Genomic DNA, 5289 nt, shown 5'->3' on the forward strand with positions numbered 1-5289 from the left:
TTGTAATTGAGAAAGTAGAGATTAGAGATACAATTGTTTACAGAATCGCTTTTTGATTCTTCCACCTCCACTTCCACAATACTTCCACAATATTTTTAGTAAAAATGACAAATTACCACTGATGTCAGACCAGAATTAATAATGCAGGTCTTCTGTTCTGAAACTTCTGTATTCATTCAGTTCACTTGTGTGGGCTTGTGGGAAATACTGTCAGATCATAGGCCGCTAACTTGTTTTTTGCCATTTGCTTGTGCTGTACAAATGGCTTCTTGTACTAAAATATCAGAAGCCCAGAATCAAAAACAGAACACACATTAAATGTAATTAAGGCAGTACATGTTTCGTCTTATTTGGGTTAAATTAAGCTTAAATTCTTGGTCAAAATTCAAATGCTCATAAATATTTGCTCAAGTACAAGCTGCCTTTGGGAAAACTCACATGTTCATAGACATTAAGTGTTGTTTTCATGGTGGTCTTAAGGCAGCATGCTGCCGTACAGTTTGTGATGTGGATTTGATGTAAACAGGAGCACACAAATTTCACTTTGTAAACAGCAAGACATTTTTCTGTTGTTGAGGGAATTAAAATGGTCTTTAAGTGCTACACTATCTTCTCAAATAATCAGATCAGCGAGGTGGCACAGGAGCAAATTCCTAGATAATAGTTTTGTTGATGATATACACTCTTGATTCAGTTTAGGTCATGCCTCCTTCAGAGATTAAGATGCCAAATAGCCCATTCTGAATGTAGTGTGGGTGCACTGTTCTATGGCACAATGTCCTCAAAAGACTGCATCATGTGTGGTAGTTAGGAAACACATTCTTTGATTGATATAAAATGCAAGTCTTTCTGCAAAACATTCTGCAGCATGTGGCTAAAAATGTATGGACATCCTTTTCAACGCATCATATGCTCATCTAAAATCTCATTTGTGCATTTTTGCATTAACTGTACCTTGCTGATAGTAGTCTTAATAGTCTTTTTCATCTTTGGTCTGCAGCACACAGCATCCATTTCCTCCAAAATGCTGATTCATCTGGTCACAGTACATGTTTCCATCCCAGAGCCCATAGAAATCAACCCTGCTTCTGGACATGGTTTATATAAGATTTCTTCTTTTTTTTGCAGGTTAGTGATTTTGTGGCATTTGTGACTGAAGATGTGTTTTGTAGTGATTGAAAACAGTTTGCCAATGTAATTCCTTGTCCATGTGATGATACCAGCTATCAGTGAATGCCAGATCTTGATGTGCTCTCTGAGGGATTGAAGATTAAGGGTGTTCAGATGTCATCTCCAGATTCCTTGAATCATTTCAGTAATTTTCTAATACATGTTATTACAAACTGGTGATCCTTTGCCCAACAGAGCCTTCGTGCTTATGCTGTTTTTGTCTGTAATCATGATTACAGACATTACTAGCCTTAAATCCTGACATTTCCTGGCTGCTATCAAGTGATATAATTGATCTAAAATTGATATGCCAGTGTTTTAACTTGGGCAGGTTGTAATAATAATAATAATTAATCTGTTTGTCAAAAGGCACACTCATGCATCCACAAGACATGTCTGTTGAGTTCAAGTGAGAAAGGGAGCAGGTGAAATTGTTTGTTACAGGTCTAAAGCAACATGGACCATTCATGATAATCTCTACAAGAAGAAAGGAGACAGAAGAAACTAAAAGGAGAAAGGGGAAGTACGATTGAAGCCTGCTGAAGTTCTGATGAAAAGATGAAAAGGAACTTCGCCCGTGTTAATAAATATGTAAACATTAGTGAACCATGTCAACGTGACAGAAAGCTGAAAGGCATGAAAAGTGAGGGGGTGGGTGACTTAAACTGTGATAATGTTAAGACATGAATGAGACAACAGGTGAACAGGTTGTTAATGTTATGCTAGACACACCTTTTGCTGAACATATACTGAAGATCCACCCCACATGTTTTATGGAGTATTAGATTGCGAGAATATGATAGTGAAGCATTTTGCACCCCTTGCCCATGTCTTTTCCTGCACTCAATCAACGACAGTCAAAAGATAATTGTATTTTGCATTTGTATTTTGGATTAAATGAATGTGAACAAAAATTAGCCCAATGTCAATTCATTTTAGCATATAAATACTCCTTTCATCTTCATAAATGTGAAAATTTGACTAAGGGTTTACATGGAACTTTACAAAAATATCATTTGATTTGAATTCACATAAATACACACTGAAGAGGTCAACTGAGGCACTTCCCAATCTTTCTGAATGGGGTGACGTCATGGGTCCAAAAGAAAATTTTGACAAATTGGCAAAATCAGAAAAGAGAAAATGTTTAAGAGAAGATCCCATAAAGAAAAAGCTAATGGAAACCATTTTTATTTGATTGTTTATGGAATAATTTTTTCATGAATATTTATATGGTCTTTATAGTACTTTGATTTTATTAACCACGGAGGGGTGACCGGATTTATTTATATACAGTCCAAGTTATGGAGTCATGCTGTGATTTACTTACAATGTTAGTATTGAATTTAAACATTACTAAAACAAATGCCCAATTTTCAGTGATTATGTAAAAAATAGATATTATTTTTATTATTGCTATTACTAAACAAAAAGGTTTAAATTTAGTTTTAGTCAAGTCTAGACTTTAATCCAGACTCATTTTAGTCTAGACAAGTTTCGAGTTATATTAGTCATATTTTAGTCAGAATTATCCATTACTATTTCAGTGTAGTTTTAGTCAACGAAAATTGTATAGTCAAACCCATTTCATAATTAAAACAAGGTTGTCTTTTTATATTGTATTGTTATCTTGTAGACTCAAGAATTGGGAAGTTCAGCTTCCACCATGGGGCATCCATATAACCAGGCTGCGTCCAATCTGAAAGTGGCTTTAGATCTTCTCCATTGAGCAGAAAAAGTGTTTGTGGCTTCAGGTTGTAACAGGTTTGGGTCATGTAGTGGAGGAAACTCTGGTGAAGCATGCAGAGAATGGAGACCCGCCGGGAAGAAAGAGAATCTCACGCCGCTACTGGGGTTTCCATCATACTCTCTATTTATTATTCTTACAGCACCTCAGTTCCGTCACGCCCAGGTAAATGTCGGTAACCACTCGTACATAAGATGAGGACGTTACACGTAATAACATTACTGCTTTTTTGAAATACAAAAAGAAATAATAGAGAGACCACAGGAGCTTGAACCAGTCTGCTCAGTTCCTCTCTTTGGTGGAGAGTCGATCTGCATCAGGAATCTGCATTTAAAGGAGAACAACCAGTATATACTGTATATATTGTTGCAAATCAAAGCGTCCACACACACTGTAAAAACTGTTGCTTAGATTCAACTCAAAAAAATTAAGGCAACATTTTCCAACTACTTTTTGTTAGTAAACTTTTGGATTTATTCATTTACTCTATTAAATCCACTTGAAATAATTAGTTAGCATTGTCATAACTTTAATTAATAAGAGAGGTATTTCTTTCCAACGTTTATTATAACAGCTGCCATATACAAACAATTGGGTGCACTAAGTTTCTGTAATCAATTTTTATGTTAATGTTGTAAACATTTTAACATAAAAAAAATACAGAAACTTCTAACCTCATCTTTAAGTGCAGCATAGAACACTAAAGGACTGACTTTAGCGCACAGTACATTACATTTTCATATGTATTAACACATAATAAACAAATTCAAGACGATGTTTGAAGCACAATCTGTGCTATATTCCAATAAAACATTTGACATTGTAATAAAATACAATGGGTCAGCATTTGATATAACAAAACTAACTAAGCTGGAGACTTATCCAGGAACTGAAGAACTGCCCACCGAGCAAGAGTGATGAAGCAAAGAAACATAAACAAAAAATAATAATCTTACATAAATCCTTACAAAAACACCTTTAACACACAACATTTGAATTTAAAATAGAACACAGGGAAGCAGGATCACAGCATTTGACAAGAATGAACTGACTTCAAACCATAGGTGCACAGTACAGTATATCTAAGTAGTATTTTACCATAAAATGGTTTATACTGTATAACAGAACCTCTGAACCGCAGCCAATTAACAATTAAACATTCACAACAATCTTCTGAAAAACTTAAAAAGATTACCATTTAGTGTGATGCTGGCATTTGACCAACTAACTCAGACGTTTGTTTTTGAGTGTCATGAATCGGGAGGAAGGCTTTGGGCGCAGTGTGTCAAGTCCCACAAAAAGTCTTTGGAACACCTCAAATGTTTTGCAGAGTTGTAGTGGATAGTGCAGGTTCAGAGCATATGTCGTCCCCAGAAGCAGGCAACATGCCCTGGCCAGATTTCCAAGATCAGCAAGCACTGGGATTCCCTCAATGATGATGCCCACTGCATCTGGTTCACGGCAGACATATATCTGCAGTGTCCTCATGGACACTGCTCTCCACTTTTCCCTGTATGAGAAGAAACAGAACAATAAGTGGCAACAGAGAACAATCTTCAAAAGCCAGGTGTGGTTAAGTACTGAAAATGCCACTCTTACAGTTTTTTTTGTTCTAAGACAATTAGAATTACAGTATTTGTTCAAAGACAAGCTAACCAATCCCCAACTCCAGCTCCTTACTATAACTCAGACAGAAGATTGATAAAGTATCTGAGGAATTAGTGCTTTTTCCCAAAAAACTATGCTTTTTAAACAATATTACATAGTAGTCACAAATGAGCTCTTGCCCACTCTCCTCCATGTATTCAATGAGGCATCTCAGAGTCACGTCTCTCTTCTTCAGCACAGAGGTACTTGGATCCTATAGTTGGTAAGTGAATAATGAAAAAACTGAATCTTGCAGCCAATATAACAACAAACTTACAATGTCATTATCGGTGTGGTTCTGTACTATCTATTCAACAGAGCTTTATATTATATATTCATTAGGAGCTGTAAATATTTTTTTTTTGCAATATTCACCCAATTAGGCAAGACAAGTAAATAAAGTACTTACTGTATTCATATGCATCTGCAACATTGTTACTACTTTTGCCTCATCTGTATCAGTTCCAATAACAAGTTCTTGATGCATTGACCAGCCGCTCAACCCTTCGCACTGATCAGGTGAAGAAGTTTTGGAGTGTACTTGTCCAGCTGGGACATAAACACTGATTCTAGTGGAACTAGAGCAAACCTTTGGAATTCTTCATTTAGCGGTAATACATCAATTGTTTGACACAACACTCAAGATGTGTAATGAATTGGTAACCTTTTGTTCTTTTGCAATCTAATACCCGATAAAACATGTGGGGTGAATCTTCAGTATGTGT

The sequence above is a fragment of the Denticeps clupeoides genome, chromosome 1, assembly GCF_900700375.1.
Source record: "Denticeps clupeoides chromosome 1, fDenClu1.1, whole genome shotgun sequence".
Lineage (NCBI taxonomy): Eukaryota > Metazoa > Chordata > Actinopteri > Clupeiformes > Denticipitidae > Denticeps > Denticeps clupeoides.